Source organism: Cygnus olor, chromosome 1 (assembly GCF_009769625.2).
Source record: "Cygnus olor isolate bCygOlo1 chromosome 1, bCygOlo1.pri.v2, whole genome shotgun sequence".
NCBI classification, from domain to species: domain Eukaryota; kingdom Metazoa; phylum Chordata; class Aves; order Anseriformes; family Anatidae; genus Cygnus; species Cygnus olor.
The window spans coordinates 95,954,860-95,967,068 of record NC_049169.1 but is presented as its reverse complement, the minus strand read 5'-3'; the positions used below and the strand labels follow the sequence as shown (position 1 = coordinate 95,967,068).

At 47.6% G+C, this 12,209-nt stretch overlaps 1 long non-coding RNA gene across 2 annotated transcripts; it reads right to left on the bottom strand.

Annotated features, from left to right (window-relative positions):
• Positions 1-579: 579 nt before the first annotated feature.
• Positions 580-10,847, bottom strand: LOC121076639. Of its 2 annotated transcripts, none has more exons than XR_005823635.1 (3): positions 8,431-10,847; positions 7,305-7,377; positions 580-621 (listed from the first exon to the last, which is right to left on the bottom strand). It is a non-coding gene; the product is annotated as an uncharacterized LOC121076639 (long non-coding RNA). The 2 variants fall into 2 exon arrangements; XR_005823639.1 differs by lacking the exon at positions 580-621 and adding an exon at positions 4,055-4,666.
• Positions 10,848-12,209: the final 1,362 nt, after the last annotated feature.

Genomic DNA, 12,209 nt, shown 5'->3' with positions numbered 1-12,209 from the left:
TCATTGCTGGACTAGTTCATTGCAATTCTTGGCAGCCCTTGTGGGTTGATAGCTGCTTCTTTAACCCACTTTGGCAGCCTACCTATGCCCTGCAGGAGCCCAGGATCCAAGGGTGTCTCTATCATGAGAGATACTGGTGCCAGGCACTCTCTGGTAGTTACAAATCAAAAGCACCTCTTTCCTCTATGGTATTCTTTGAAGTCAAAGGCCCCAAGGATCTTTGTCTTTGCCTTGTGTCTCCTTTCAGCTCCAGCATGCTCTTCACTTGCACCAGATGATGCTCACCGAGAGCCAAGGGGAGAGGCATGCAGCTAGACTGGGAAAGGCAGGGTGATCAGGACACATCCCACATGAGTATATAACAAGAAGGATGTGGCAAATGTTTCAGTTGGCTCTGAGGCCAAGTAAGCTGAGCCGAGGGCCGAGCAGTAAGCATCTCTGTCCATCTCTATTCACAGATCAGCCCAACAAGTATACAGTATTTACCATTCTGGGATAATCCCATACCTAATTTCAGGTGTGATGCAGGAAGGAGCTATGATCAGATGTGCTGAACAAGCAATACAAACCTTAGCCTGTGGAGCTCAGCTTATTCTCCCTTATCACTTCTCTCCCAGTAACCTAAGGTTAAAATAAATAGTATAAGGCAATTGTTTGTTGGAAAAGGGAATTAAACAACATTCTCTGGGTGTTATCTGCCAGCTTCTCTCACACAAACACCAGCAGCATCCACATGCACTCACATACACACGCACACAGAATCTACTTAAAAGAAGGGAGCTGTTTGAAAATGTCAGCAACCTGTAGTCATTTTTTTGCCCTCAGAGCCACAGAAAATACAGCTTGTCGGGTCAGGACCACTATTTGTATAAACTCCCCCTAATAGACAATTGTTTTACCCATCCTAAAAAACATCCAATGCTGGCAATTCCCACAGTTTCCTTAGGCCATCTATTCCTGACCTCACATACATTTTCTTTAGCCTTAAAATTTGTTCTAGTATTTAGCCTAGGTCTCCTTTACTGAAATTTAAGATCAATACTTCTTGTTTTATCCTCACTGGAAAAGAAGAAACTAGTTTACTCCTTCTCTTAGTAGCATTTTCCTATATATTTTAAGATCTATGTTTTGCTATTCCTTCTCTCTAGCTGCAGTCTTCCCTTCTTTAGCTCCAACAATCACAAATCTTTCAGTCTTCCCTCACAGGTTGTGTTTTCTAGACCACAGATTGTTTTTATTCCTCTTTTCTGCTGTCCTCACCAGATAGCCTGCATATATCTTCACATGCAGTATGCAAAACTGGAGGCAGTGTTTCAGCTAGGCTTTACCTGCTCAGAGGAGAATATGACCTGTTATGTTACATGACTCTTGTATAGCCTGATACGATGTCTGATGTCTGTTTTTTTTTTGGTGGTGGTGGCGTGGTTTTTTTTTGTCTTGTTTTGTTTTGTTTTGTTTTGTTTTATGACAGTGTGGCATTTGCAGAATATGCATAGGGATCTTCAAGTCTTACTAGGGACTTATTAAATGGTACAAATAGTTAACTCTTTAAGAGGAAGAGGTGACAAGGTACAGTGGCCAAGCAAGAAAAAAGGCAGAGCTTACAGACTTATGTTTTGATCTGGAGGAATGATCATTTCCTTGTACAATTTTCTGGCACTACTAGAACAGTGGATTGGATTTTGAATGCTGCATTGTATTTTGGATGCTGAAAGCCAGAGAGAGATTGACAGCATCAAAGAGAAATTCATAGAAGGACAACAAAGATGATCAAGAACTTATAGAGAGAAAAGCAACAAAAAGTAATTCTCTACAATTTAATCAAATTATAATTTCATGGGAGGATTACAGATTTAAACAAACCTCAAGGATGGAAACACAAACAATGCAATGGTTTTGCGTACTGAAGGACAGGAAGCAGATGGTCATAAGCAAATGCATTGACATAAAATTAATGAAAACACCATTTCAGTGTAACCTGGCAGAGAATGGGATCTATTAGGCAGAGGAATAATTTTCAGAAAAAGTGATGGAAGCCCCACTGCTTGCAGAATTTGAAGCCATACTGGACACAAAAAATAGTTGGTGGACAGCAAGGGAAAGGTCACTGGAGCAATCAGAACTGGGATATTTTATCCAAGAAATACCATTCCTGTTTTCAAAGAAGAAAACCTATAGCTTATTTATATATCAAAGGAAAGACCACTCACTTCCAACCCCACTGCCATGGACAGGGATGCCACCCATTAGATCAGGTTGCCCAGGGCGTCATCCAACCTGGTCTTGAACACCTCCAGGTGCCAGCGTGCCCGGTCTCTCAAAAGCGCATCCAATACTGTAGAACCCAAAACCTTGAGCATGGCACCAGTCTTGCAGCCAACCACTCATTTGGTCCATTCATCTCCTTCTTCTTAGGCCCCTGTCACCAACTGGGAGGACAAAGGAGAAAATCACTTGTGCTCCCAATCCCTTCAACATCTTTCCAAGGGACTTAAAGTCCTTTTTGATATTTCAGAGTTTCCTTGTCGCAGCATCGCTTGATCCTATGTGAAAAAGTAGGAGTGGGTGGTAGTCTTTGGGACTCATCAGGCATGGTAACCTCCTCATAATGTCATGAATATGGGCCCCAGGCAGGCAGCAAATCTCTCTGGAGAAATTGTCTGGATGGCAAATGTGTGCCTCAGTGCCTCTCAGAGAGAAGTCTCCAATGACAAACACCCTTCATGCCTTTTTTGTGGCACTGGTTCTGATGCAGGTGGGACAATGAGCCGACTTCATGTGGTCTGGGACGCTCTTTCGATCCTCAGGAAGTCTGTTTGGGTGTAGGCATCTGCCCGTGGAGGTTGTGCCCCCCCCCTTCCCTCCTCCCAAGCAGATCACCTCAGCGAGTGACTGTAAAATGGCGGCTACGCCCAATTTAAATGGCCCACTGCTGCTCCTCTTTCTGCCCAAGCCTCGTCAGCTGCCCTCATGAGGGCTGCCGAGGTCACCGAGAAGTCCTTGTCTGATGTTGGTGAAATTAGGGAAAACCCTACAAAAACTAACTCAGGATTCCTAAGGCAGATGGCGGTTTTTATTTTACGTCTAAGCTTGTCACAGACAGGAAGAATTTGCTGCAAACCCATCAGGAGCTGAGTTAAAGCAAGTGTGACAGCAATGAGACAGGTGAATTTTTTTCTCTGTTTCTGCTGAATCATTTGTTTCCTGTGAGCTGCACTTTCTGGGACACCAAAATGTTTGGTGAATTCAAGCTGAATTTGCCAAATAATTTCACATGAAATGAGACTAAGGAGAGGAAAGAGGCTGTTGGTGTCAGCAGGGAGATGAGTTCAGCTCCAACATGAGGAGTTTGAACCCGCATCATTCCTACTCCTGAAGAACATGGCTGAGCCACCAGGCCGTAATCCTCCAAACTAGGCCACTGCCAGTCTTTCCAGTTGTGGCTCTCCCAGTTCACACTCACATACTGAGAAGGAGGAAATGAATATTTTGTTACTTGGTCCTCGTGTGACAAAACTGTGTGACAACAAGAACTTTTGGTACTCCTGGTTTCCTCCAGCTCAGGGGGGGAAGCCTTATTCTGATTCAGGCAGAAGACAGATCACAATCTAAGCCAGTATGGACACCATGGTCTGCCTTACTAGTTTTACAGTTTAGCATGGGAATGATGAGGAAAAGCCAGAGGAATCTGGAGAAGATGATGACAGAAAACTGCATGTCCAGCAGTTGCCTTGCCCCCTCACACCATGAGCCCTGGTGGCATGGGGTGGTGCAGGGGACGGCTGCCATAAGGCTTGAGGAACAAAACATGGAAAGAATGCTTTGTACTCCTCCTACACAGAGGTAAATGGCCTGGCTTTCCTCCAGCTATCGTGGCCTACCACCAAAATGCAGCATGACCCCCCCTCCCAGTCCAAGCAAAATTCTTCTGTGGTAAAACTGACAAGGAAAATTCAGATTTCCTTATGGAAACCCCAGCCCCTGCTACTTCAAGCTGTATACAAGAAGCCATACACTTGTTCATATATGTGCAGGCTCACGTGTGTACCCTTCATCTCATGGCCTGCAGTTAGGGCTGAACTGCAGATCGCGGGGTGGCAGCCCTTCAGAGACGGGCAAAGCCAACTCTGCCTAGACCAGAGCACAGGGTGCCCTGGGCCTGACCTGCCACTATTTGTCATGGTCATCTTCACAGAGGAAGGCAGGGCTTCATAACTCACACCAGGTGGCAGTTCTCCATTCCTGGACATTTATGCTCTAAGTAAGCCAGCTAGTTTAGTTTTTGTCATGGGTGTTTTATTTTTTTTGGCAAGATCAGCTGGAGTAAAATGCTGTTCGCACATCAGCAGGCTTGTCATGCCCTCCCTGTCACATCAATCAGAGGGTCTCCGTGGATTCAGACCGCCTTGCCTTGTGTTTCAGCACTGGAACAGAAAGTCCTTTCCCCTTGTGTCTTTTGTCCTCTTTGTGAATGAGCGGCCAGGTTGTTCTACCACACACTGTAGGACGGCAGGAGATATGAGCCTCAAAGCCCCGCTGCACGAAGGAGACACTCGAAACGTTGCAGAACAATGGGGTGAGTGAAGCCACATCCTTCATTATGCCTGGATTTGTAATCAAGGCTGACTCCAGACAGTATAGTTAATCCATGCTCCCCGAATCTCAGCTGGAAGAAAATGGATTAGCTTTACTGACTCTGCTGAAGCTGAAGCAATTTACCCTGGCTGAGGATCTGATTCTTATCCTCGCCGTAGGTTACTGTGTGTGTTTCAGCATACAGCACAAAAGCATGATTTTCGAGCTGACCAGGGGTCAAACATGGCTTTTCGGCTGGAGGGAAGCAGCAGAACCTAATCCAGGCAGTACAATTTCAGTGTGCATTGAGAAACACAGTGCCAGGGAAAATTAAAACCCCGTGTCACCTCATGTGGTAAAACACCCCCTGTCTCCCACCCCAGCTCCTGCAGCTGAGGCACCTTTCCTGCAAGCACAGCTGGTGGCTTCCTCAATGCAGGCAAGCCAGCAGAGCTCCCAGCCTGGTGGGGTGATGTTAAGCAGTACTGCAGGGCACACTGCAGGGAACATGCAAAGTTGTAAATGAAGGTCTTCCTAATTAGAACATGGTCAGAAGCACACAAGCGCACACGCATTTCTGGTCTGGGGTAAGCTGCTGTCCTACAGGCTAAGGTGGTGTTAAAAGGCAAACCATCATGTAGGGGTCAGTGAAGGACTGCAATGGGTGAAACAGCACATGCTTGTAGGGCACTGCTAGCTGCAGAAAGGCGTGAGTAAGGGCCAAGGAAGAGGCCTGAGTCAGAGAACGACAGGAATATTGTGAAAAAGGCTCTTGAAGCTACAGGGGCAATTCTGAACCACAAGCACAGAACCATAAGTAAGAGAAGATTTCAGAATATTTGTGAAGTGTTAGCATACTGTTTCTGAAAAGTCTGCATAGCTGGGACTCCATAAGACAGAAATGTGCAATAGTCAGGACAGGAAAGGTACAGCCTGCAAGATTTCAGCGGGGCAAGTCACTGCAGCAAAGGACTAAGTAGTGGAATCATGAAGATCCTGTGGGTTCTAGCTGGAGGTGCAATGCTAAACCAAACTAAACACTGTGGGGGACACACATCTATGAGATTAAAAACGAAAAACAAAAATACAATTTTAGCTGTAAGTAGAGAGATGTTTTTTGGAATCTGCAGACACTGGAAGTTCTGGTGCAGAAGAATATGACTGTACTGGGAGTGAAGGACTGTTGACAATCCTCCCCTGATAGCTCTTCTTGGATAACCTGTGGCAAGGGAATAGCTATGATGCACCCTCTGCACATCATGGTAGGATCCAGTCCTTGTAAGAGCACAGACATGAAGAGGAAAGAGCAAAGGGAAAGTCTCTCAGGGGAGATGGGGGGATATCCTGTAACATAAAACTGTCTTGGATAAAGTATTCAAAAGTGCTTGATAGGAAAAGACCAAATAGGACCTAATAATATTCTCTTAATGAGGCAATTTAGCTGCCCATAATTCTGTCCTGTGCATTGTGCTCTCCCAGCACAAAAGTTCAAAGAGTTGTCACAACAGGCCATCAAAGGAGGGTTTTATAATGAGTCATATTTCTTAGGGACTCAGTATGGGGCAGATGTGCTGAAAAGAGCAGGAAAGAGGAAAATATAGGATACAACGAGAAACTGGTCATCCAACTAGATAGACACTAAGCCATATTGCTGCTTAGTATAAAGCAGTACTGTACTAAAATCAGTAGAGCACTTCTGTAGATCATGGTCATTTCTGGTTTAAGAGTGGATGCACTTCAAATTCAGTTTGACATCTTTAGTGAAGAGACTTTAGAAGGTTTCATTTCTTCAGTTTCCCCACAAGCAACTGTTTCCCTGCTGCTCGAAGAAAATAAAGCTTTCCCTGCCCACCTTGAAGGGAAGGCCTGGACTCAATTAACTGGCAGAGAAAATGCTTTTCTCTCTCTCTCTCTCTTTCCTTAAGACAGTGGCTGTCCTTACACACGAAGGTCACCCACAGCATGTTAGTCAGGGGAAAGGTACAGAGCAGGGGAAGCTCACGCTGCAGCAGCTGCCACCTCGGTAACCTCCACAAACACAAACATCAATTGTGCAGAGAACAGTAACTGTTTTAAATAGGTTAAAAAATAAAGCCTGGTTATTTAATTTAGCCTACATGCTAGGTGGGTCAATATCTATCACTCTCTCCCCATCCTTCTTCCCCACCCCTCAGGTCTCTAAGGGCAGAGGTTTAAATCCCAGCTGAGGAAACAGGGCATGCTTCATTTAGTAGCACCGCAGCAGGGTTTCTGGAGATGTCATGCTTCTGATGAGACATTAAATCAAGGTAAATACTAATCTCATGGGCATCACTGCTTAAGAAGCACGAGGAGAAAAAAATAACAAAACCTTCATGGCTCTTGTGCTTTGACCTCTCACTACAGTGTAATTCCTCAAAGCAAGAAAGCTCAGCTGCATAGGGAACAGGAAGTATCAAGGTTTCTGACTGCCTGGTTGTACTTTTTTGTTTGTTTGTTTGTTTGCTTCAGGGGGAGTTTTATTGTGAATAAAGGGTTCTGTTAAAAATCAACAACAACAGCAACAAAAACAAAATTTTCATCAACAAGAGTAGGCGGATATTGTCCCAAGACTCTGTTTAGCATTCAGGCCACACGACTGCCCTCTTTTCTCCTTTGCACCCCTCATTCCCTTGCTCTTTGCCCTACAACCTCCCTCTCCCCTTCCACCCCCCCAGCACGCATGCACCCTCCCAGCCCCTTGCCCTTACCAATGTTGCCCATTTTTCCTCTCTGATGAATTCAAACACTGCTAGAAGGTCTGCAGCTCAGGTCAAGCTGAACCTGCACGGCAATACCACAACATTTCTTTTACGTGTGAGAAACAACAGGTAAGACAGCTGCAGTATTTCAGTCTCTTCTTCCCTTTTCCCCAGCCAGCCTCCAAGTCCTCTCCCAGCAGGTGCATGTTTTTCTCTTTGAAATACTTGCGATGCACCTGGTAGTTGCTGGAGATCCCTAGTGCAGTGTTTCAATAAAAAAAAAAATCTTTTTTTTCATGTGCAGCTACTTTACAGTAATTCTTGTTTAATAAAAATGCTGCTCTGTGAGATAGACTGAACTGTCCCAAAGACAAACAAGGAAGCAAAATCTTTCCTGCCATCAAAGTCCTTACAGAGGTGTTCTCACTTGGCTTAGATGGGAGCGCAGAGAGCAGAGGGTAGCAGCTTAGATCATGTCAGGTTAAATAAACAATACATTAATTGGGTTGCCCCCTCCAATTCCCCTAATTTTCTGTCAGAACAAACAAACAAAACAAATAACAATAAAAAGGCCATAGTAATTCAGCTTTACTTTTCTATTTCTGCATGTCTTGAGCAAGAAATTGTGCTCAGCAAAGTCTGTAATTAATCATGCCAAAGCAGGGATTAAAATGTTGCAATATTTAGTCTTAGATTTCATTTAGTTTTAGCTCCAAGGGACTTCCAGTAGCCTTTGCTCCCCCGGCATGATCCCACTTGCCCCTCACTTTGATTCCAGCAGGTGTCAGAGACAAAATCATAGAATCACGGAATGGTTCGGGTTGGAAGGGACCTTTAGGCTTCATCTACTTCCAACCACCAGACCAGGTTGCCCAAAGCCCCATCCAACCTGGCCTTGAACACCTCCAGGGATGGGGCATCCGCAGCTTCTCTGTGCAGCCCGTGCCAGTGCCTCACCACCCTCTGAGTAAAGAATTTCTTTCTTATATCTTGAATCTACTCCCTTTTAGTTTAAAGCCATATCCTACACACGAACCAGCACGTGTGGAGGAGGGAGCTGCGGTTTCCCAGGGGCAATGAAGAACCCCATCCAGCCCCAGTTTGTACTGTAGGGGTGGTGGCAAGATGAAGGCACCTCACCACACAGGGCCCCAGCTCTGTGGCCAGTATGTGTGCAGTGACAGGGCAGAGGTACTACTGTGCCCGCCGTATGTGACAAAGGTCCACGTGTGACAGCACAGGTCCAGTGCAGGTGTTGCTGTATCCCATCACAAGCACACCTGATGATGAGCAGGGAGAGGTTTTCTTTAAGGAAGCAGGCAGAGTGCAGAGTGAAGGAAGAGAAAAAAACATATCATTGTAATATTTTGGGTTATATTTTTTGATGGGTAAAAAAAGAGCACTCAAAACTGTTTGATATCATCGCTTTGTGAAGAACAAACAATTCCCTTCCTTCTTCCTCTGTCATGTGGAATTAACAGATAGAGCTAAAGCCAAAGCTACTGATTTCATTAGGCGTACACTAGGGATGAATTTCTCCCTGCATACCAAGCATGTCATTGCACATGTTTAAAACTTTCCTTTGACCATGTCTCTTCAATTACCTTCCCATCTCCGCACCTCCCTAAACTCTTTGAACAAGCAGCTATTAAGCTCCTGAACGCCTCAGACTCGCTCCTAGAGCCCCTCCATCTGGCTTTCCTCCCTTTCCATCCTCATCCAGAAATCTTACACTGGTTATTTCCTGACTCACACCTAGTTTCTCCCTGAAACCTTGCTGCTACCCCAGGTGCTGCTGTTCATTCCCTTCCTGATAGCTTCTCTCTGCTGGAACCCTCACAGCTCAGACCTTCATTCTGCTTTTTTTCCCCCTTTTAACGTAGTCTGCATAAGACCTTCATGCATGCACATGACCCCATTCCAGGGACTCTGAAATATCTTTCTCTATCCTGGACCTTCCCATGATCTTCATTCTCACGTGTTTGTTCCCCAGCACCTCTTTAAGGTTGTCTCACATTCATCAGGCTCCACCCCCAAAATCTTGGGGCTATACTCTCCACTATTTGTGTTACTTACTTTTGCTAAAAAGGCTTCTGTGCTCACGTCGTCTGAACCTGACACTTGGCAGCCGCCCTCAACCCTTCCCCATTGCAGAAAGTGGCTGATTTCTTCAGCACCATCCTTCTTTCTTTTGCATTTACTGCTTTCACATCCCTCCCAGCAGTCACGCCAACACCTTACCAGCAGTAAAAATTATCTCCCACCTTGATGGTGATTTCCTCATGTTTTTCATCCTTCCAGTCACTCCAGTTTGTCTGAAGGTGTGTTCTGGGGCATCCTGCCATGCCCTACCAGTGCAAGATGGTGGCTGAAAGAGCCAGGATGTCAGGCACTAGAGAGGCTGGTGTGATTCTTTGCCAAGCTTGAAAAACCATAGAGAAAGTTTATGAACCTCCTGGGACATCAGGGCAACTTTATCCATCTCTCTGGTGACTCCTCCAGCCTGACTGAGCCGTCAGGTGTTTGACTCAGGAAAAACAGTGACCACATCCCCTGGGAGTGATGCCCAGGGCTCTCAGGGCTGGGGCTTTGGCTGAGGTGTACGTCCAAAGGAGCCCACGTGGAGAATTCACATGCCTCCTCATTCTCACCTGCCTCTGCCCAAGGAGGATATTGTGAAACGGTTTTGGCTGGCTTATTCAGCGCTGCTGAAGTCTGCAACAGCAAGATTTGTAACAGCAGACTTAGCATACATCCCCCGCGCCCGAGCTTATCAGCCCTGTAGGGACTCGAGTGCCTTTCAGGCATTATGTGTACCGGTGGCTCTTTTTGTACTACCCAAAGATGACAGAGGAGCGGACTGAATGAGTGTGCGAGCATATCCGCATGACGTGAACCTGCTCTCCCCGTGCCCGTGCTCTCTGTCGCACACAAAAGCGCTCACACCAGCCGCCGAGCATCCCTGCTCCCGTGGCACACGCGGCACACCCACCCTCTGCTCTGCCTCTCCCCTCTCCCGGCAGCTCCGCTCCCATTCACAGCCGCAGCCGTGCCCACGGCCACGCTTCCTGCACACAGAGCCTGTCTTTTTCTCCCGGGCACACCCACCCCTCGCACTCCGCTCCCTTTGTCTCTCCTTTCCCAGCCGCGGAAACTCGTCCTCCTAAAACCATGTGCGCACACCCCAGCTGGGTCTGGCCTTGAGCTCCCAAGATGGAAGGAGCTGGTTCCTACCTAGGAAGCAATGCCACTGCTTGCTCCTTGTGAAAAATAAATATGCGTGTATATATATATATTTCTTTTCTGGTGAGCCACTACAAGGCAGAGGCTGGGAACGCCTTAAGGTGCAGGCGATGCGCCCGTAGCGAGGTGCTCCGGAGCGTTTTTACCCTGCTGAGTAGCAGACCCTTTTGGTGAAGGATCAAAACCATCGGTCAGTGGGAGAACAACGAGACAGCCTTCGTCACCGCGCTGCAGCGATGAGGGAGCGCAATGGGGCTCTCGGAGCCCTTTTCTGCTACGAGAGAAAAATAAATAGCGCCGGCACTGCCTCCCGAGGGCTTCGGATGCAGTTGCCACAGCAACGCTACATCTGAGTCAGAAGTATTAGGGATCTCCATGGCAACAAGTGTCTCATTGCCATTTCCAGAAAGCTGCCGGGTTTGGGCTGCAACCATCACAGGGCAGGGATGGGCACCCAACCCTCTGGGGCAAACCCGCTCCATGCGACTCCTGCGGGTAAAACCACCGCACCGTGCCGCCTCGCCCGCGTCTGCCAGGCTGGATGGAGCCACAGCCCTGGTGCCACAGCCCTGGGACTCCCTGCAAAGCCTCAGGAACAAGCAGATTTTTTAACCTGTAAACTCCAGACAAAGGAGGAGACAAAGCTCTCTGCTGTCTGCCAGCTCTCGCCCTCCCTTCCTCACAGGAGCCTTCATGCTCCTGTGAATATTGAGCGGAGACAGAAGCCCCCGAGGGATTTGCATTTCACACTCGCCAGCAAATGAGCAACAGGAAGAGCACACCGAGCCCCCAGCACGATGCTGTTACCAATACGTGCACTAGGCACGCACTCGCTGCGAAGTCTGAAATTGCTCCTTTCTCTCTCCTCCTCTGTGGGGAAGGACCAGGCGCTGCCTTTGTGGTCAAGATGTCAGCGCTGTCCGAAGGCAGGTGCTCTGGCTCCTGCACCTACCAGACTGCACGTAGCAGGGGGTCTGCGTGCCGGACCAGACCTCCTCCACATGTGCCCTGCCCGTGAAGTCAGGCACACATGTCCGTGCGGAGCATGGCTCTGCATTTTGCATGGCGTGGCGGGTATCACTGCTGCACCGGCTGGAGGCTCAGGCTCACACAGGCAATGCAACGAGGCACACTGGAGACGCATGCAAAGCTTTTAGCACCACCATATTTTCCTGTGGGGACTTAGGTGCAGAGAGCATGGCCTCTGGCCTGCAGCAGGGGGGAAGGAAAGCATCCCCAGCATGTCCACTTTGCAGTTCTCTTCCCAAAAATGTCCAAAGCAGGACTGTCTGAGATGCTGGCAACACATCTCCCACAGAAAATGCATGGGAATCTCAAGTTTCTTACCCCGTGCAAGGCATTAAGCACCTCTAGGTGCTGGGACTTTGGCTCACTTGCCTTTCTTGCTCACAAACTACCCCGCGTGGCACCTTAACACTAGGCAGTGCTTGCTGAAAAATGCACAGTTATTTGAAGGGCAGAGGAGGCATAGTTTTGCTTGACGAGGGCTGCTGGATACGTGGGGTCTCACACCAGCTTGATAGGCTGGCAGGAGCACCTGCATGGCCCTGCAGCCCTCCAGCCCATGTTCAAGCAGGCACCTGTTGGCAAACCCTGACAAAGGACTCCCTGCATCCTCCGGACACCACCAGCTCCCAGGAAAGGAGACAC